At 44.8% G+C, this 22194-nt stretch overlaps 1 long non-coding RNA gene across 2 annotated transcripts in view; it reads left to right on the forward strand.

Moving 5' to 3' along the window:
- Nucleotides 1-8757: 8757 nt before the first annotated feature.
- Nucleotides 8758-22194, forward strand: part of LOC139032221 (uncharacterized) — a 31064-nt gene continuing 17627 nt past the window's right edge. For both annotated transcript variants that reach the window (XR_011484745.1, XR_011484744.1), the window contains exon 1: nt 8758-8973. This is a non-coding gene — a long non-coding RNA (uncharacterized lncRNA). The remainder of the gene's footprint in view (nt 8974-22194) is intronic.

A 22194-nucleotide genomic window follows, 5' to 3' on the forward strand; every position in this document is an offset into this window, starting at 1 on the left:
CCTTCCTCCTAATGCAGGGAGCCCAAGTTTGATTCCTAGTCAGGGAACTATATCCCACGTGCTGCAACTAAGACTTGGCACAGCTAAAATAAATAAAAATAAATATTTTCTTAAAAAGTCAGCTGAGGGGGGAAGGGAACAGAGTGAGTGCAAAGGAATTTCATCTTTTACTCTCTTATATGTTGGCATTTTCCTCTTATTGTTGGCATTTTTTTAAACAACTGTATAACTTATATGTATTCAAAATACATATACAAATTGATAGAAAATTTTAAGTTTCGCACTACTTGTACTTTGGGATTTTTTTGGATTTGTTATGTCTTTGTTTGTTTTATTAAAACTGTCGATAAACTTTAAAAGATACATATACATATATAAGAGAAAAATTAATTATGAGGCTTTTGAGCAAGCTACATTACATTAGCAAGCTTCATGTTCCACACTATTTAAGAGAAGCTATGCAAAATTCTGGCTCTAAAATTCTACAAACACAAAAAATAAAAGCATTTTCAATAAAGCAGGAAGAGTTGACTCTCCTTATCTAACGGGTTCCACACCAGGGGTATGCAGGGCCAATTGTAAGGGACTTGAGCATCATCATTTTTTGGTGTTAGTTCTAGAAGGTCTTGTAGGTCTTCATAGAACTGTTCAACTTCCCCTTCTCCAGCATTACTGGTCGGGGCATAGACTTGGATTACTGTAATATTGAATGGTTTGCCTTGGAAACGAACAGAGATCATTCTGTCATTTTTGAGATCGCATCCAAGTACTGCGTTTCAGACTCTTTTGTTGACTACTATGGCTATTCCATTTCTTCTAAGGGGTTCCTGCCCACGGTAGTAGATACACAATGGTCATCTGAGTTAAATTCACCCATTCCAGTCCATTATAGTTCACTGATTCCTAAAATGTTGATGTTCACTCTTGCTGTTTCCTGTTTGACCACTTCCAATTTGCCTTGATTCATGGACCTAACATTCCAGATTCCTATGCAATATTGCTCTTTACAGCATCGGACTTTACTTCCATCACCAGTCCCATCCACAACTGGGTGTTGTTTTTGCTTTGGTTCCATCTCTTCATTCTTTCTGGAGTTATTTCTCCACTGATCTCCAGTAGCATATTGGGCACCTACCGACCTGGAGAGTTCATCTTTCAGTGTCCTATATTTCTGTCTTTTCATACTGTTCATGGGGTTCTCAAGGCAAGAATACTGAAGTGCTCTGTCATTCCCTTCTCCAGTGGACCATATTTTGTCAGAACTCTCCACCATGACCTGTCCATCTTGGGTGGCCCTATACAGCATGGCTCATAGTTTCATTGCAGCCATGAAATGAAAAGATACTTGCTCCTTGGAAGAAAAGCTATGAACAACCCAGACAGCATATTAAAAACCAAAGACATTACTTTGCCAACAAAGGCCTGTCTAGTCAAAGCTATGGTTTTTCCAGTAGTCACGTATGGATGTGAGAGTTGGACTATAAAGAAAGCTGAGTGCTGAAGAATGGATGCCTTTGAATTGTGGTGTTGGAGAAGACTCTTGAGAGTCCCTTGGACTGCAAGGAGATCCAACCAGTCCATCCTAATGGAAATCAGTCCTGAATATTCATTGGAAAGACTGATGCTGAAGCTGAAACTCCAATACTTTGGCCACATGATATGAAGAACTGAGTCATTTGAAAAGACCTTGATGCTGGGAAAGATTGAAGGCAGGAGGAGAAGGGAATGACAGAGGATGAGATTGTTGGATGGCATCACTGACTCAATGGACATGAGTTTGAGCAAGCTCCAGGAGTTGGCAATGGACAGGGAGGCCTGGCATGCTGCAGTCCATGGGGTCACAGAGTTGGACATGACTAAGTGACAAATGACCTGAACTGAACTGAACTGAACTGAGCATCATGGATTTGGTATCAATAGGATGTCCGAGAGAACCAGTCTCCCAGGATACTGTAATTCTGAACCAGAGGGTTCCCAGCCTGGCTTGCGTCAGGATCTCTTGTGAAGCTTGTTAAGTGTCTCCAGGGATTCTGAATCAGTAAGGCTGCTCCTCAAACTATTGCTGAGTGGTTGTTTAATTTTTACGTTACCTAAAAGACAAATGTGGTCACTGAGCCTCAGAAAGGGGAAGAGACCTACCTTCTCAGAGTCACAAAGGAAGCCCCACTCCCTCTCTTCTTGTGTCCCCTCCCCCATATCCCTCCCCAGGGGAAAAGTGCTTCCCCCACCACCCCTCTAGATTAGACCAGCTGTGAGCATCACAGAATTAAACTTCAAACATTTTAACGCAGCTCCAAAGTTATTTCCTCCCCTGTGGAGAAAGAGCATCCTTTGAGAAAGATGCTAAATTGCCTTAATTATGTTTCTTTTGAAGGCACAGAGTGCCCATCTGCTTGCAAGGTGGGAGCTGTGGATGCAAGCTGAGCACACATACAAATCAACCCCAATAATGCAAACACAATTAACAGGTCCATGTAGCAGGTATATAGCATGCGTTAGTCGCTCAGTCTCATCCAACGCTTTGCAACCCCATGGGCTGCAGCCCGCCAGGCTCCTCTGTCCAGGGAATTCTCCAGGCAAGAATACTGGAGGGGGCAGCCATTCCCTTCTCCAGGGGATCTTCCCAACCCAGGGATTGGACCAGGTCTCCTGCATTGCAGGATTCTCTAAGGTCTTAGCCCCCAGGGAAGACCTAGCAGGTCCATGCAGCTCTGTATGGGAGACAAGAAGAGCGGTATCCATGGGGCAGGCCACTGGTCAACTCAGCTCCAAGGCTCCCCTTAAACTTGGGTTCTGGTTGGAGCAGACACGGACTACAGCTGGCACCAACTCTTGACGCCGGGGGTCGGGGTAGAGGGCACAGTGCTGTCCACACAAGAGACTTCAGGAGTGAGAGTCTCCCACCCCCAGGGGCAGCGCTGACCCCAGGCAACAGCACGAGTGTAAAGTCACAGTGTCATTGGAACTGGGAAGCAGAACAAGAGGCTTTGGAATGTCACCCATCTCATCCTCTGTCATCCCCTTCTCCTCCTGCCTTCAATCTTTCCCAGCATCAGGGTCTTTTCAAATGACTCAGTTCTTCACATCAGGTGGCTGAAGTATTGGAGTTTCAGCTTCAGCATCAGTCTTTCCAATGAATATTCAGGACTGATTTCCTTTAGGATGGACTGGTTGGATCTCCTTGCAGTCCAAGGGACTCTCAAGAGTCTTCTCCAACATCACAGTCCAAAAGCATCAGTTCTTCAGTGCTCAGCTTTCTTTATAGTACAACTCTCACATCAATCCATACATGACTACTGGAAAAACCATAGCCTTGACTAGATGGAAATTTGTTAGCAAAGTAATGTCTCTGCTTTTTAATATGCTGTCTAGGTTGGTCATAACTTTTCTTCCAAGGAGCAAATGTCTTTTAATTTCATGGCTTCAGTCACCATCTGCAGTGATTTTGGAGCCCAAGAAAATAAAGTCTGTCACTGTTTCCACTGTTTCCCCATCTATTTGCCATGAAGTGATGGGACCAGATACCATGATCTTCATTTTTTGAATGTTGAGTTTTAAGCCAGCTTTTTCACTCTTCTCATTCACTTTCATCAAAAGGCTCTTTAGTTCCTCTTCACTTTCTGCCATAAGGGTGGTGTCATCTGCATATCTGAGGTTATTGATATTTCTCCCTGCAGTCTTGATTCCAGCTTGTGATCATCCAGCCAGGCATTTCTCATGATGTACTCTGCATGTAAGTTAAATAATATACAGGGTGATAATATACAGCCTTGATGTACTCCTTTCCCTATTTGCAACCAGTTCGTTGTTTCATGTCCGGTTCTAACTGTTGCTTCTTGATCTGCTTACAGATTCCTCAAGAGGCAGGTAAGGTGGTCTGGTACTCCCACTTCTTTAAGGATTTTCCAGTTTGTTGTGATCCACACAGTCAAAGGCTTTAGTGTAGTCAGTGAAGCAGAAGTTTTCTGGAATTCTCTTATTTTTTCGAAGATTCAACGGATGTTGGCAATTTGATCTCTGGTTCCTCTGCCTTTTCTAAATCCAGCTTGAACATCTGGAAGTTCTCTGTTCACATACTGTTGAAGCCTAACTTGGAGAATTTTCAGCATTACTTTGCTATCATGTGAGATGAGTGCAATTGTGCAATAGTTTGAACTTTCTTTAGCATTGCCTTTCTTTGGGATTGGAATGAAAACCGACCTTTTTCCAGTCCTGTGGCCACTGCTGAGTTTTCCAAATTTGCTGGCATATTGAGTGCAGCACTTTCACAGCATCATCATTCAGGATTTGAAATAGTTCAACTGGAATTCCATCACCTCCACTAGCTTTGTTCATAGTGATGCTTCCTAAAGCCCACCTGACCTTACACTCCAGGATGTCTGGTTCTAGGTGAGTGATCACACTATTGTGATTATCTGTGTTGTGAAAATCTTTTTTGTATAGTTCTTCTGACTATTATTGCCACCTCTTTTTAATATCTTTTGCTTCTGTTAGGTCCATACCGTTTCTGACCTTTTTTGAGCCCATCTTTGCATGAAATGTTCCCTTGGTATCTCTAATTTTCTTGAAGAGATCTCTAGTCTTTCCCATTTTATTGTTTCCCTCTATTTCTTTGCATTGATCATTGAGGAAGACTTTCTTATCTCTCCTTGCTGTTCTTTGGAACTCTGCATTCAGATGGATATATCTTTCCTTTTCTCCTTTGCCTTTAGCTTCTCTTCTTTTCTCAGCTATTTGTAAGGCCTCCTCAGACAACCATTTGGCCTTTTTGCATTTTTTTTTTTTTTGTATATTTTGCATTTCTTTTTCTGTTCAGGGTTATGAACCTCCATCCGTAGTTCTTCAGGCATTCTGTCTAACAGATCTAATCCCTTGAATCTATTTGTCACTTCCACTGTTTAATTGTAAGGGATTTGATTTAGGTCATACCTGAGTGATCTAGTGGTTTTCCCTACTTTCTTCAATTTAAGTCTGAATTTTGCAATAAGGAGTTCATGATCTGAGCCACAATCAGCTCCTGGTCTTGTTTTTGCTGACTATATGGAGCTTCTCCATCTTTGGCTGCAAAGAATAATCAATCTGATTTCGGTATTGACCATCTGGTGATGTCCATGTGTAGGGTTGTCTCCTGTGTTGTTGGAAGAGGGTGTTTGCTATGACCAGTGCATTCTCTTGGCAAAACTCTGTTAGCCTTTGCCCTGCTTCATTTTGTACCACAAGGTCAGGCATGATTAAATGCTCAACAGTTAGCTCTTTTATTATTTCTCTTTATTATTCACCTACACTTTCTTGAAACGCCTACATTTTCATTCTTTTTCAGGGAGGAAGGATGCAGAGAAAAGATGGAACAATTTCTAGAAAGGATAGCAACTTAATCTATGTTCTTGAAGGAAATCTGCACAACCTTGAAAAAAAAATTTCTTTATTCTCATGGGACTCAGTTTCCCCATGTATAACACAAGGTCCAAAGGTCATTTCAGCTCTGACTACCTAGTATTTTATGCATGAGGACAGTACCAGGCTGCCTCCAGAACTATCCTGAGGGAGTGACTAGGGGAAAAGCTAAATCAGGGAGGAGAAATCCCCAGATACTTACCCAACACTTAGAAGAGGTGACTAAGACGGTTAAGTGGTGAGCTGAGGATGAGGCTGTTTCTCTGGCAGAGCAAGGACAACTTGGGCAGGTGCTAGGCAGTGTCTGGCTTTTTTTTGGATAGAAACTGTTGCGACTGTTGGTGATGAGAACAGCTTCTATTTTGTGTTTTTAATATTTATTTATTTGGCTGTGCTGGGTCTCAGTTCTGGCATGTGGGATCTAGTTTCCTGACCAGGGATGGAACCCGGGCCCCCTGCGTTGGGAACACGGAGTCTTAGCCACTGGAACCACAAAGGAGCCCTGTAGCTTCTATTTTTCAGAATCTCCTCTGCTCCAGGCACTGTGTGGGGCATTTTACATATATAAAATCGTTCATGCTTGTAACACCACTGGAAAGAAATGACCCAGTTCAACAATGAGGAAGCAGACTTAGAGAACTAAGATTATACAGCTAATAAAACAGCAAAAGTGGGATTTGAACCTGGAAAGTTCTAGGGTTGATTCCCTGTGCCTTATGCTGCATCACCAGCTAGGAACGGCTGGAAATGAAGAAAGGGGAATAAACATGCCCAGATGCCCTTGTATGTATTAAGCAGCAGGCTAGATACTAGGTTTGTGTCATTTAAACATTACAATTATCTTGCATTAAAAAAAAAAAAAACAAAAAACGTATATTTATTTATTTGATTGTGCCAGGCCTTAGTTGAGGAATTTGGGATCTAGTCCCCTGACTAAAGATTAAACCCATACTCCCTGCATTGGGAGTGCAAAGTCTTAACCAATGGACCACCAGGGAAGTCCCACAATTACCTTGTAATACAGGTTTTCCTGTTCCTGTTTATAGGTAGGTATACAGAAGTTTCTTGAGGCTAAGAACTGGATTCAGAGAATAACAACACAAAAGGGATCTCTTTGAGCTTCAGACCCCTTTGACAATCTAGTGAAACCTATAGACTCCTCCTCAGAATGTGTTTTTAAATGCCCAAAATAAAATACATAGGGTTGCAAGAAAACAAATGATAATGAAATTCAGTTGTCGGAATACTTTTTAAAAGCCCCATGATATAATAAGAGTGTTTCTTTATTAGCACGTTAAATAACAAGATCTGGCACTCGCATTTCAAAGTTGTAGTGACATACACTGGCTTCCCTGGTAGTTCAGTTGGTAAAAAATTCACCTGCAGTGCAGGAGACCCTGGTTTGATTTCCGGGTCGGGAAGATCCACTGGAGACGGGATAGGCTACCCACTCTGGTATTCTTGGGCTTCCCTTGTGGCTCAGCTGGTAAAGAATTTGCCTGCAATTTAGGAGACTTGGGTTCAATCCCCAGGTTAGGAAGATCCCCTGGAGAAAGGAAAGGCTACCCATTCCAGTATTCTGGCCTGGAGAATCCCGCAGACTACAGTCCAGAGTGTTGCAAAGAGTCGGACACAACTGAGCGACTTTTACTTCACTTCAGTGACATAAACAATATTTCAGGGTATCTGCAATAACTATCAGTTCAGTTCAGTCCAGTCGCTCAGTCGTATCCAACTCTTTGTGATCCCATGAACCGCAGCATGCCAGGCCTCCCTGTCCATCACCAACTCCCAGAGTCCACCCAAACCCATGCCCATTGAGTTGGTGATGCCATCCAACCATCTCATCCTCTGTCGTCCCCTTCTCCTCCTGCCCTCAATCTTTCCCAGCATCAGGGTCTTCTCAAATGAGTCAGCTCTTCACATCAGGTGGCCAAAATATTGGAGTTTCAGCTTCAGCATCAGTCCTTCCAATGAACACCCAGGACTGATCTCCTTCCAGTCTAAGCGACTCTCAAGAGTCTTCTCCAACACCATAGTTCAAAAGCATCAATTTTTCGGCACTCAGCTTTCTTTATAGTCCAACTCTCACATCCATACATGACCACTGGAAAAACCATAGCCTTGACTAGATGGACCTTTGTTTGCAAAGTAATGTCTCTGCTTTTTAATACGCTGTCTAGGTACTCTTGCTTGGAAAATCCCATGGACGGAGGATCCTGGCAGGCTACAGTCCATGGGGTCGCAAAGAGTCGGACACAACTGAGTGATTTCACTTTCACTTTCAGGTTGGTCATAACTTTCCTTCCAAGGAGTAAGTGCCTTTTAATTTCATTGCTGCAATCACTATCTGCAGAGATCTTGGAGCCCCTCAAAAAATAAATTCAGCCACTGTTTCCACTGTTTCCCGATCTATTTGCCATGAAGTGATGGGACCGGATGCCATGATCTTAGTTTTCTGAATGTCGAGCTTTAAGCCAATTTTTTCACTCTCCTCTCCCCAACATGTGGAAACAAAATATCTGTGATTTTTATTGGAACCAAAGGCACAGGTATTACTATTGCCCTGATTCATTCTAACTTTGGGATAGAAGATAGTGAAAATGAAGGTATAAGTTTTTCCCCATTCAAATCCATGTCCTGCCTGAATTCTGTCCATGGAACTCAGGAGTCCATAGACCCAGGTTAGCAGCACCTGCAAAGACTGTAACTACAGTCGCTGGATTGAGTTATACTAGGAATCAGTCACAGTTGTGCTTTGATAACTTGTCAGTGGCTTGTTTCATGGAAAACCAAATATTTGGCCAAGTACATGACACTCTCCAACCACACTGTACTCACCTGGGAGGAAAAAGCCTTTGGTTTGCACAATTCATCCAAGGGAACAGGCTCACCAAGAGACACGTGATGCTGATTCAGGGAGGTTCCTCCCGGGGAGGGCGGTACTTTCTGGTTCTTGGTGTCCTCCGAGGGTAGCTTGAGGACATGAAAACACAGAACTCCCCCCGCCCCGCCCCAAATTTCACACACATCTTAGATTTCTTCTATCTGCTTCCAGCAGATAAGGTTTCTTCTCTCTTAAATGGATGATTTCGTCTGGTAAAGATTAAAATCTACCAGATGCAGCAAGCACTGAGAATGAATTCATTCATTTGGTTTGTATTTACTGAGAGTATTGTTAGTCAACACTTTTGAGCTAAGCCAAAAAAAAAAAAACAGGGGGAGGCTACTTATTGACTCACAGAACTTAAAATGTCTAAGAATGGCACCACTTCAGGTGTAGCTGGATCCAGGCTCTGTTTTTCACTAGATCAGCTTCATTCTCAAACAGGCTCCCCATGAGTGCAATAAAGCAGCCACCCGTAAATTCTGGTGATTATCTTACTTGCTTAGCCACCTTAGCAGAAAGAAAGTGTCTCTTTCTGAATAGTTTCAGGAAAAAAGGCCTGGAATTGACTCTCAGTGGATCAAGTTGGGTCATGTGTCTTTCTCTGAACCAATCACTGTGGCAAAATGGATGGACGTGCAAACTAGCCTGGTCTGAATTATGGCCGGAGCCAGTCCTACCCGAACCACAAGGTCTGTGTTATGGGGTGGGTGTTCCCAGTGGAAAATCAGATCATCAACACCAGAGAATGATGCTGGGGAAGGGCAGGGGATGTCTTCTGCTTGTCCTGTTCGCCAGGTTGTTGAGAGAAGAACTCTGCCCTAAATAGTATAGATAACTGAATGCAAGACAACTGACCCTGGACAGATGAGCTCAAACAGAGGGTAACATTACCCAAACACACAGCCCAGAAGAGGACGTGGCCGGCCAGAGGGCCACGTGGGGGTTACACTCGGGAACAGAGTGAGCCAGCAGGAGCTGTGGGGGGTGCGCTTTATAGTAAAAGAGAGGGTGAGGTGACCCCTGGTTTCCTTGGGAGGAAGTGATTGGCTTGTTTGAATGATTTCTCAGGTTGGCAGGGAGTTGGAATAGGCTAGGTTGAGGGTCAGGTTGGGCAGCTGACCTGGCTGATAGGGGAATTAGCAGGGTGGGGAGCCTTTCCCCGTGGTGGGGGAGGGTAGTATGTCTGGAGCAGGGGAGCTAGACTTCGGTGCCCTGTGAGACTCACAAATGCCAGGCAGCACCCTGATGCTGTGGACCTTGCAATGCACCCCCTGAATGGCCTGCTGTATGCCAGGTGTGCTCTTAGGCATAGGAGCTTAGAGGGGAGATTTCTCACAGATCTGGTGCTCTCGACTTTGAACTGGAGTCTCAGGCTCCAATACGTCTGTTCTGGACTCAACCCTCTAAAACTGTTTCTTAAAAAAACAAAAAAAAACAAACAAACAAAAAAAACCCTGTTTCTTACTTTCCTGCTTTCTGCTTGAATATCCCCCTGTAATCTTGACTCACTTTTGGGCATTTAGAAATTTCTTCTTCATATGGAGTTATCCTTGGTTTGCCCTAAATTCAATGAAAAAAATACTTACCTACTGAGTGGCTCAGAGTCTAAAATATTTACCATCTGGCTCTTTAAAGAAAAAGTTTGCTGATCCCTGGTCTAGAATACTGGATCTGTTAGGAAGATGCCGTCCCAGGCAATGGGGCTTTGGTTCAAATCCAGACTCAGCTATGTGGTCTTGGCCAAGTTACATCACCTCTCTGAGTCTGTTTCCTTGTCTGGAGATGAGAACAGTTTGCCATGATATTTTGTTATTTTTGGGGGGTGGTGGTGATGAAAATGTTCTAGATTTAGATAGTGGTGATGGTTACCCAGTTATGTGACTAGACCAAAAATCACTGAATTATACATTTTATGCTTTGGGTTTTTTTTTTGAATTGTACATTTTAAAAGGGTGAATTTTATGATCTGGGAATTCTATTTCAAGGAAAAACAAAACAAAACAAAACAAAACCCTACCTCCAAAAGCTGTTGTAAGGGTGAAATGAGATGGTGCAGAGTAGAGTGTAATGAGGAGCGTAGCGTAGCACGTGACGTGGAGCAGGTGCTTTTGTCATCGTCTTCGTCGTCATCATTATCATCTCTGTCACTGGAAGGTGGGGACAGTGTACAGAGCAGTGTAAAAAGACTTGTTGTATCCAGTGACCTCTGTCATTTTCTCTTTCACAATTCCTAGATTAGTAAAGCATCTGGCAATCAAGCAAAATAGGCAGTTGTGCTGAAATTTCACTGTCTAAATTAAAAACTTTATCTTGTAAGATAAAAACAAATTTCTTTTCATTAAAATAGTATCATCCTGAACAGATTTGACAACACACAAAAATAAATTTTTCTCTTTGGCACATGGCACTATACACAAAGTTGAGATAAATTAGGGGGATATATTTTCACATAAAACAAAGGGTTAATGCGAAAAACGGTCCTGAGAAGTAAATAGAAAGAAGACAAAGAACTCACTAGAGTTCTAGTGGGTGAACCAGTGATAAATGGGCTAAAGACACAGACAAATGCAGAAATTGACTGCAAATGGCTAAGTGCTAATGAAAAGATGCTCATCTCCACAGAGGAGTCAGGGAAATGTGCATTCTGAACCAGGAGATGCTATCTTCTTCTCTCATCAGATTGGCAAAAAATGTAAACAACTCATAAAATACAGAGCTCACAAATTGCTACAACCTTTGGGAAAATAATCTGGCACAACTTGTTAAAATTTAAAGCCTGCCTGCATCCTTTTTGACTCAGCAATTCCACTTCTAGCAATCTGTCAGTTTGAAATAAAAGCATGGCCACACATGAGTAGGCATACAGGAGATTCACTGAAATAGTTTCTGCTATTCACTCTTCGTAATAGCAGAATGAAAGAAATGGAAAGCAACCTAAAGGTACATCCGTGGAAGGGCTGAATAAATTAGTCTACAGACCTCCTGTGCAATGTTGTTAATGATCAAATAGAATGAAACGTGGCATATGGATATGACTGACTTCTAGACATGATATTAAGAAAAAGGAAAGGTGCAGAATAGAATATATCATATATGCAATATATATGATATATGTTGATATGTAAACTTGGAGGGACAATGTATTTACATATTTGCTTGTCCATGCTTAGCAGATCTAGAAGGATACACGAGAAAGGTAAAGCTCATTGCTTCTGGTAAGTTAGCCAGGTACCTGAAGGGGAGGGGTGGGGACAAGTTCCTCTTTCGAATACTCTTGTGTACTTTTGGAATTTTGAACCATGTGAATGCATTGCTTATTAAAATTTTATTTTTATTTACTGCTTAAATATTTTTTGAGAACTCACCATATACCAGGCATTAGTGGTCTCTCTCTGTTTTATTTTTAGTATTTATTTATTAGCTGCACCAGGTCTTAGTTGTGACATGTGAGATCTATTTCCCTGACCAGAGATTGAACCTGGGCCCCCTGCACTGGGAGCATGAAGTCTTAGTCACTGGACCACCAGGGAAGTCCCTTATTAAACTTTTAGACTAATTAAAAGAATACACAGATCTAAAAAATATTGGAAAGATGTCCACAGTATATTATTAAGTGAAAACACTATGTTCTATAACAATAAAAATGATTTTTTTGGTTAGGGGAAGAAAGCAAAAGAAATAAACAGAAAGCCCTAACAGTATATACACAGACACGCACATACACTTGTTGAGGCATTAAAAAAAGAAATTTTTTCTTTACACATGACCGTGCATAACTTGGGCTTTTCAGGTGGTGCTCGTGGTAAAGAATCTGCCTGCCAGTGCAGGCAGATGTAAGAGACACAGGTCTGATCCCCAGGTTGGAAACATCCCCTGGAGGAGGGCATGGCAACCCACTCTAGCACTCTTGCCTGGAGAGTCCCATGGACAGAGCCTGGGGGCTGCATTCCATAGGGTTGCAAAGAGTCAGACACAACTGAGGTGACAGCACGCACGCAGGCATAACATTTCTAGTTAAAAAATAAACAAATAAACTGCCATTGCTTTGATTTTTCTTTTCTTTCTTTTTTTTTTTTTTGGTCACAATGCTTAATTAATTTTGAGCTGAGAACCCTGGTCAGGAAGACATTCACACAAACCTTTGGTGCTTCAGACATGGTGCAGACAGCTTCTGCTGGCTTCTTGAGCCTATTCTGGCAAAATGTATGTTGCTTTCCTCCTCCTCAGAAGTTTCAGGTTCTGGGTTTCTAACCCAATAGGGTGGGCCCTCCAAGCACCTCCCTGGTCCTGCACAAGAGAAACGTGCATTCTCCAGGATGTTAGTGGGATCTGAGCGGCGTGTTTCAGGAACATAACAGGGAGGCACAACCAGAGTGAGGAGCTCCTGGGGCCCCATGCCAGCCTCTGTCCTGAAGGAGGCTGAGCAGGAAGAGGCTCTTCCAGCTGCCCAGGGCCTCTGGGTGTATGGTCCCCAGAGAGCTGCTTGGACATCTGTGAAAGTGAAATTGTTAGTCATTCAGTCGTGTCCAACTCTTTGCGACCCCATGCACGGTAGCCTGCCAAGTTCCTCTGTCCATGGGATTCTCCAGGCAAGAATACTGGAGTGGGTTGCCATTTCCTTCTCCAGGGGATCTTCCCGACCCAGGGGTAGAGCCTGGGTCTCCAGCATTGCAAGCAGCTTCTTTACCATTTGAGCCACCAGGCTGGGACCCCTAAGAGTTGCAAATTCATTATTTCTGGAAGAAGGTAGATGGTGGCTTTGTTCGCCCCTGAGATGCTTTGCTCAAATGCTCAGTCCCATTTGAGATTTCCATCCAGCTTGGTTTCCACTGACCTTCTGGCTCTCCCAGATTCATTTCCTGGCTCTAGGTGCCACAGACTAGGTCCAACTCTGCCATATGCTATGCATAGAATTCTGGGCAGGCAGTTTACTCTCTCTATACCCGTTTCCCCATCTGAAAAATGGGGGGTGAAGTGATAAAACTCCTCTCCAGGCAGATGTTGCAAGAGGAAATATGCTGCTAGTGAGCCTAGCATGTGGTAGGTGTGATGCCTAAGCTGCTGGCTTTCAGCACAGTGAGGTTTCAGCCAGGGGAGGCCATGCTGTGGGGGTGCGGCCTGCCTCTGGCTAGAATGGTACTGTGATCCTTGGCATGACTTCTGGGGTATAGCTGATGGGGATGGTGCACAACTGCTTGTGTGTGGCCGAAGTATGGGGAAAGTTTGTCTAGAACTGTCTCCTTGGGGGAGGTTCAGACAGAACTGTCTGCCGTCTTGAAGCCATCCAGCAGGGAAAGAGGGCTATGTCCACAAAGGCTCTGAGGCCCAACTTATAAAAGTAACTCTCCCAGTCCCTCGTGGGCAGAAGCAGCGACCCCCCACTTTCCCTGCCTCTGACACCTCAAGTGAGATGAGACAAGCGCAGTCATTAATTATTTTAGAAATAACCAAGGCAGCACTTGCCACCCCAACAGCTGAGGCTGCAAATGCTCTGTGGATTTTAATTATTTTTTGAGGGCAATGCTTGCATTCATCAATCACAGACCCGTTCCGCTGAGCGCTCAGGGATGGGTTGGGCAGGATGAGGGAGTGATGCCTGGTTGGGCTCTCAGGGAGCCCCCAGGGTGGTCGGGAGGAGTAGGGAGAAGGTGGGGTGCGATGGGACGAATTTAGGGAAACTCCCTGAGAGCAAACGGATCCTTTGCTCCAGGGGCTGACTCGGTGCGGGAGCCCGGCCTTTGAGTGTGGAAAGGATGGAGACATGTGGGGAGGAGAGCCAGGGTCTGTATCCAGGCACCTCACTTCTTAGCCACGACCTTGAACAAGGTCACACACCTTTCCTCTAGGGTCAGGGATTTGGAGACATCATACTGTGGAAGCGGTGGGAATAGCAGGAAGAAGAAACTAAGACCCAGGTGGGGAACACTGGCTGCCCGAGGACACCCAGGGGTCACTGGCGAGCGGGATCCTCAAGGGTCCCACCTCTGGATCGTCGCCTCCATGTCTCCTGGGGCCTCCCCTGGTTCACTCCTTTTCCAGGCCTGTTTCTAGGAGCCTCACGTGCTTGTGGCTGCTCTCTTTAGGCGGTGATGCTAGAAATAGGCCTGATGTGCACCCAGCAAACCCGGGTGTCCCGCAAGCCTCCTTCCTCTCTGGCTCTTTAGGCTTGTTAACTATTCTTGGCTGTTCAGGGTTTTGGGAGCAGGTCCAGGTGGTGGCTTGCCCCAAGAGTGAGGAGGGAGGTTCAGATGCGCTCCTACCCTGGGGAGTGGAAGGGATTCTCCTTTTCCCAGGAGCCCCCCTGGATCCTGGGGACTTCTGTCCTGATTTCTGGCTATTCCTACCAATTCTACTGGATGATTTTTCCAAATTCCTGACCAATAGCCTCTGTCCAAAATAACATTTCTAATTAAAAATAAATAAATAAAATGCCATTGTTTTTATTTTTCTTTTTTCTTTTTGTTGGTCACAACGCTTAATTAATTTTGAGCTGAGAACCCTGGTCAGGAAGACCTTCACATACCTGCCTCCTGATGTGGTGTGCAAGGTTCACATCTGTTTCGGGACTTCCTAGTGGTACAGCGGTTAAGAATCTACCTCCCAATGCAGAGGATGTGAGTTCAATCCCTGGGATTCTTTACCACTGAGCCGCCAGGGAAGCCCAACTTTGCGTTTTAAAAAGACCAAAGAAACACTGGCAAAATGTTACTGTTCTGTAAAATAACATATATAATGATAATAATAATAATAATTCTATATAATAGTATATTATATTATTATGGGACTTCCCTGGTGGTCCAGTGGCTGGAACTGTGTGCTCCCAATGCAGTTTGGCCAGGGAACTAGATCCCACATGGTGCAACTAAAGATTCTGCATGCCACAACTAAGACCCTGTGCAGCCAAATAGGATAAATATTAATATATATATATATATATATGCAATCAGAATAACAACTAGTTTAATACAAGTAGCCAGGTATCACTAATTCTTAACCATTATTTATTATTGCTAGTTTTAACCTTGACTTAGGGCTCTGGCCAGAACAGAAAGTATCTTGAATTCATTCTTCATCTCTTAACAGTCTGAAACTTCCTGGGATGTATATCTAAATATCTCTGTGGGGCTTGAAAACACCTTTACTACAAAAGGCCATACATGTGGCTTTTCTTACTTGCCAGCAGTGTTCTCACAGCCATAAAGACTACATATTTTTAGTTGGGAGTGCTAATTAACTTTACTGTTGTCCCTTTTTTCTCTACTCCTATATCTGCCCCTGTATCTCAATCCATAGACAGAAGAAAACACAAGAAAAGAAAGCCAGGTCCGCCTCGCGTGGCCTCTCCCCTCACCAGCAGCATGAACATTTTAACTACCTTCTCCCTGAGCAGAAAAACATTACTCTTCACCCATCAGCTTTTCCCTAATTATTATTTCTCTCTCTTTCTCTCTTTTTTTTTTTTTTTGGAGAAAATTGCTTCTGGCCTCTCTCCTCGCCTTTCCGACCAATTACTCAGCTGGGTTTACTGTAAAATAAAGTTTACATTAAATTGTTTCCATGGCAACCTCACACATGGGTTCTCTGGTTCTAAAGCAATCATATCCCTTCTCTGGTTATAGACTCAAGCTTGCCAGAAAGTAATTTTTCCTTAAAGTACACAGACAGAACCTAACAAGGTTTGTAAAGAGAGATAAAGTCGTTGCACAAGATAGGAGTCCCTTGATAGGGGGCATGAGATGAATCCCTGAAAAAATCCTCTGTTAAGTCATGGTTATTTACCTTGTGCTAGAGCCATTTTAAGTCTGCATAAGAAAGCTTGTTGAATTATAAGTATCAGGGAGAGTGCTCATTTCTGGAGCACCACCCGCTACGTGCTAGCCGTTGGACAGAGCACTCTGCACACATGAATTGCTTCGTTTAGTTTAATCCTCTTTGCATCCTGCAGAGATTTTTGCCCACAGACTGTCATTAGACCCAGTGGGCATCTGCTCCCATGGAAAATGTCTCAGCCCCTGAAATTAACTGGTTGGAATTGAAGCAGTCATCCATGGACTTCCTAATAAGAATAACAGCTGCCACTTACTGTGCCAAGGCAGTGCCGGGAGGTTTGGCCACATCCTCCCAGTTATTCAGTATTAGTGCAGGCTGCAGAGCTGGTGTTAGCTCCCTATCACGGGTGGGGAAACAGAGGCTCAGGGATGGAAAGCTACTTGCCCACACAGCAAGGAAGTTACCAAGCTGGAGTTTGAACCCAGGTGGGTTTAGTCCCAAGGCACACGCTCTTGTCACTTTCCCTCCTTGAAATGCTTCCTGCCAGAGAGCTAAGGGAGAGACCCAAATCGACCAACTGGTGGGCTGTCTTCCTCTCCCACCCCCCTCAGTTTTTCCTTCTGGCCATCTCCTATTCCGTCTTAAAGGCTCATTTTAAAAGCCGCCTCCTCTGGACATCCCCGTGGTCCAGTGGTTAAGCATCCACCTGCCAGCGCAGGAGATGTGGGTTTGATCCCTGATCCAGGAGGATCCCACACGCTGCGGAGCGACTCAGCCCGTGTGCTGCAACTTCTGAGCCTGTGCTCTAGAGTCCAGGAGCCCCAACCACTGAGGCCACACGCTGCGACTACTGAAGCCCGCACATGCCAGAGCCCGTGCCCAGCAACAAGAGAAGCCACAGCAAACGAGAAGCCCGTGAACTGCAGCTAGAGAGCAGCCCCTGCTCGCCACAACTAGAGGAAGCACACACAGCAACGAAGAAACAGCACGGCCAAAAATGAATAAATACATAACATTAAAAAAAAGAAAAAAAGATTGTCCCTCCCAATACAGGGAACATGGGTTTGATCCCTGGTCAGGGAAGATCCCGCATGCTGCGAAGCAAGTCAGCCTGAGAACCACAAAGACTGAAGACTTTGCTCTAGAGCCCGCGCTCTGCAATAAGAGGAAACACTGCAATGAGAAGACTGCACACCGCAACGGAGCGCAGTCTCTGCTTACCACAACTAGAGAAAAGCCAGCGCATAGCAACGAAGACCCAGAGAAGCCAAAAAAAAAAAAAAAAAACCTGCCCCCTCTGTGAAGTCTCCCTGAGTAAATCTGGCTCAAGTACTCATGAACTGTGGGACCTTTCAGATTGCTTTTCTTTCCTGAGTCTCAATTTGTTCATCTGTAAAATGGGCATCTCATAGGATCAGCATGAAGTTCCAATGTGATGAAGTGTAATGCAAGTACGTAGCAGAACTCCTGACAATAGGAAGCCCTGGGTAAGTGTCAGCTCCTATGACTGGACTCCCATAGTACCTCATTCCCATATCCAATATTGCAATGATCTTATTTTGAGTGTCTCCCTAGTTATCGGTGAGGCCTTAGAGCAGGATCCTCATTTTCTCCACTGTAGCTCCATCTCCGGCACCAGTGAATGTTTGTTGCTGATTGAATGCGTAAAATTATCTGGGACCATCTCCCAGAACACTGGGCTCCTGGGAAATGTGGCCTGGAAGAAGTAAGATGCTGGGACTTCCTGTTCTTCTCAAATGCAAACATCCTGAGGAAAGGTCATTGACCAGTCAAGCTTCAGAGCTGGGAAGGACCACAATCTTGGGGCCTGGAGTAGGAAGATGCATGTCCTGGGGAGAGGAAGAGGGAATTACAACTTTGCTCAGTGCCAACCCAGGCGAGGTCACCCTGAAAGACCTCTTGGTGCTTCAGATCTATTTTGGGAAGAAAACAGAGTATATAAAATAAATCTTATAGGCCACCAGAGTCACGGGTTCTTCATCCCTTGATGTCATAAGTTCCAAAACTAGTCCACCAAGACAAGAGATAAAAAAGAGGGGTATTTATAGCCAACAGGTGGGCTTCCCAGGTGGCACTAGTGGTAAAGAACTCACCTGCCAATGCAGGAGACTAAGAGACAAGGATTCATTGCCTAGGTCGGGAAGATCCCCTGGAGGAGGACATAGCAACCCACTCCAGTATTTACATGGCAACCCAGTATTCTTGCCTGGAGAGTCTCATGGACAGAGGAGCCTGGTGGGCTACAGTCCATTGGGCCACAAAGAGTCTTCTCGAATGAGTCAGCTCTTCACATCAGGTGGCCAAAATATTGGAGTTTCAGCTTCAACATCAGTCTTTCCAAAGAAAACTCAGGACTGATCTCCTTTAGGATGGACTGGTTGGATGTTCTTGCAGTCCAACGGACTCTCGAGAGTCTTTTCCAACACCCCAGTTCAAAAGCATCAATTCTTCGGTGCTCAGCTTTCTTTATAATCCAACTCTCACATCCATGCATGTCAACTACACAAAATTGGAAAAGAGGGAGAACCAGAAAGGACTTGGAAAACACCTGGTTCCACTCAATGTTCCTGGGAGTGCCCTATGTGTGCCAGACCCCAGGATACAGAGTCTGATAAGACAGTCATCAGTACCTGTGCCAACCTCATGCCAGGCGCTGCTCTAAGCACTTGACAGATAACAGCTCACTGAGTGATCACAATCACATTGTTGTTATTATTCCCGTTTACAAAGGATGAAAGTGGAGGCGCAGAAATGGTAACTTGCTAGAGGCTGCACAGATAGTAAATGGCGGAGCCTGGATCGGTCGCCAGGCAGTCAGGCTCCAGGCTCTTGGTCACTATAGTGGTCCTTGCAGTTGGCCGCAGTCTGGCGAGTGTGTGCAGACAACCGACAAGGAAATGGGCCATTTCTGGGGCACCGAGAAGCCCCACCCTGGGAGCTAAGTAAAGGCCTTCAGGAAGAGATACTATTTTTTAAGTTGTTTTTTTTATGCTGACCATTTTTAAAGTCTTCATTGAATTTGTTTTATATTGCTTCTGTTTTATGTTTTGTTTTTTTGGCCATGAGACATGTGGGATCTTAGCTCCCCAACCAGGGATCAGACCCGCACCCGCTGCGTTAGAAGGCAAAGTTCAAAGCAGTGGACCGCCAGGGAAGTCCCTGGAAGAGATATATAAGCTGAGATCTGAGATATGGGAGAGAGGGTGGAAACAAACGAGATCCGAGCAGAGGGAATAAGGTGAGAAAGGCGCTGAGGCTCAGAGAGGAGCAGCAATCTCGCTGGAAATCCTACGGAGGGTCAAGCACAGCTGACCTGGAACCAGGGCCCAGGCTTCAGACCTTCAGCACACAGTCCAGAGGATTCCCGGCAGCAGGAACTCTAACACTACTGCTGCGCCCTGTTGGGCCTCAGGACAGAATCTACTCACACACCTCACCCAAGTGAAGGTCAAAGTTGCTCAATCGTGTCTGACTCTTTGCAACGCCGTGGACTATACAGTCCATGGAATTCTCCAGGCCCAGAATACTGGAGTGGGTAGCTTATCCTTTTCCAGGGGATCTTCCCAACCCAGGGGTCGAACCCAGGTCTCCCTCATTGCAGGCATATTCTTTACCAACTGAGCCACAACCCAAGAAGGTCGTACAAATCTGCACAGGCTCACTAAGGGAACAGGACAACAGAGAGCAATTATTAGGCATTTTGGCAGAGACGAGGGCTTGAAAAACCACCACTCATGTAAGCCTCCACCCCCTACTTTCATTTGTCCATCTTTCTGGCTCCTCTTACCTTGTCCTTCTTTCTTGTTCCTCTTACCTCATGTGAAAAATGCCCTTCAGTATTTCCCTGGTGGTCCAGGGGTTAGAATCTGCCCACCAGTGGAGGCACAGGTTTGATCCTTTCCTGATCTGGGAAGATTCCACATGTCAGGGCGCAGCTGAGCCGGCTCACCCCAACTGCTGAAGTCCACACCCCCTGGAGCCCGGGCTATGCAACAGGAGAAGCCTCCCCAGCGAAGCCTCTGAAGCACAACGATTAGACCCCCACTCGCAGCAACTAGAGAAGAGCCCATGTGAAGCCAAAAACGAAGATAATAAGATGTAATAGAAAAAGAAAATGCCCCCCGCCAAAGATAGGTTCATATCCTAGTTCCCAGAACCCATAAATGGTACCTGATTTTGAAAGTGAGTTGTTACAGATACAGTTAAGTTTAGGATTTTGAATTTGAGAAGATCACCTTGGATTGTCCCAGTGAGCCCTGAATACAATCACAAGTGACTGTGTAGCAGAATAACAGCGTTGCTCACAACAGGTAAAGTGTGGAAGCAACGCAAGTGTCCTTGCATTGAATTGCTAAGCAAAATGTGGTGTAAACATGCAATGGAATATTATTCGGGCTTTAGAAAGGAGGTTCTGACACATGCCACAACATGGAGAGAACTTGAGGACATTATGTTAAGTGAAACAAACCGGCCACAAATGAAGCTCCACTTAAATGAGGTACTTAGAATAGTCGGATACAGTGGGTAGAAAGTAGAATGGTGGTTGCTAGGAGCTGGGGGGAGGGGAGGTTGGGGAGTCATTGTTTAATGGGTACAGTTTTGTTTTACAAGATGAAAAGAGTGATGGAGATGGACGGTGGTGATGGTTGTACGGCATCATGAATGTATTTAATGGCGCTGAATCGTATACTTAAAATGGCTAAGGAAGCGAATTTTATTTTATGTATACTTTATCACAATAAAAAAAGGCGAAAGAGGGCTTCCCTGGTGGTCCAGTGGTTAAGACTCTGTGCTTCCAATGCAGGGAGTGCTGGTTCAATCCCTGGTTGGGGAACTAAGATCCCACATGTGTGTTGTGGGCAAAAGATAATAAAAAATACAGAGACATTTAAAATGGGGAAAATGTATCCATAAACAATAGAATTAGTAGTAAAGTCACAAATCACCAGTTTGAAATATCTATATATATTTATAGAGAGAATATATAAATACATTTATATATAGAGAGAGAAGGCAGAAGGAGATGAAGACAGATACACAGAAGAGAAGGCCATGTGAAAATGCAGCAGAAAGAGATGCAGCCACAAGCCAAGGGATGCTGACAGCCACCAAAGCAGAAGACAAGGAACATATTCTTCCCTAGAGCCTCACGAAGGAGTACTGCTCCTCACACTGTGGTTTAGATTTCTGGCCTCTAGTATAGCAAGAAAATACATTTCTCTCGTCACATTTGTGGCAATTTGTTACGGTGATGTGTGCTAAGTCACTTCAGTCATGTCCAACCCTTTTGGCCTTGGACAGTAGCCCTCCAGTCTCCTCTGTGCATGGGGTTCTCCAGGCAAGAATACTGGAGTGGGTTGCTATGCCCTCCTCCAGGGGATCTGCCCGACCAAGGGTTCAAACCTGCACCTTTTATGTCTCCTGCATTGGCAGACGTGTTCTTTACCACTAGCACCACCTGGGAAACCCTCACAGCGGTGACAGGAGACTAATACACATGCTTCCCTTTCCCATTGTTCCTTTTCCTGGTCTTTCTCCTCTGGGAAGAAGTGAAGAGATGGGGACACACCCTGGAGGCCCTCTGCCCTCCTTGGGAGTCTGAAGCAGCTGGATCATCTCTTCCTTTGCCCTTGGTCAGGCCCTCATATCCTTCTTGCACGTCACTGGACATGTCCTGGCCACAACTTGGAGAACACGCGACCTCTCATTTACAGATGGGATTCAGGGGCCCAGAGAGGGGCCATGACTTGCCTGAGGCCACACAGCGAATTAGTGACAATTCCAGAGCAAAGACAGGTGTGTCCTTCCTGACAGCACTTCCACAACTTCTCTCTCCTACTTGTGTTTCCGCAGCTGCTCCCAGCACAGAGCTGGGAACACCGCATCCCCTTGGTAACCTACCCAGAGAGGTAATGTGGGGTGATGGTGAACAACACGGGCTTTGCAAACCCATCAACCCGGGACTGAATCCTGGTTCTGTCACTTAAATGCTATGCTGCCTTCAGTCCTTGACCTCTCTGGGCCTCAGTTTCATCATTCATGAAATGGAAATAATAATGATATCACCTCCTTCAGAACAATCCTGAAAGAGAGCAGAGGACAGAAGCGAAGAGGATAGC

The sequence above is a fragment of the Odocoileus virginianus genome, chromosome 30 (assembly GCF_023699985.2).
Source record: "Odocoileus virginianus isolate 20LAN1187 ecotype Illinois chromosome 30, Ovbor_1.2, whole genome shotgun sequence".
In the NCBI taxonomy this organism is placed as follows: domain Eukaryota; kingdom Metazoa; phylum Chordata; class Mammalia; order Artiodactyla; family Cervidae; genus Odocoileus; species Odocoileus virginianus.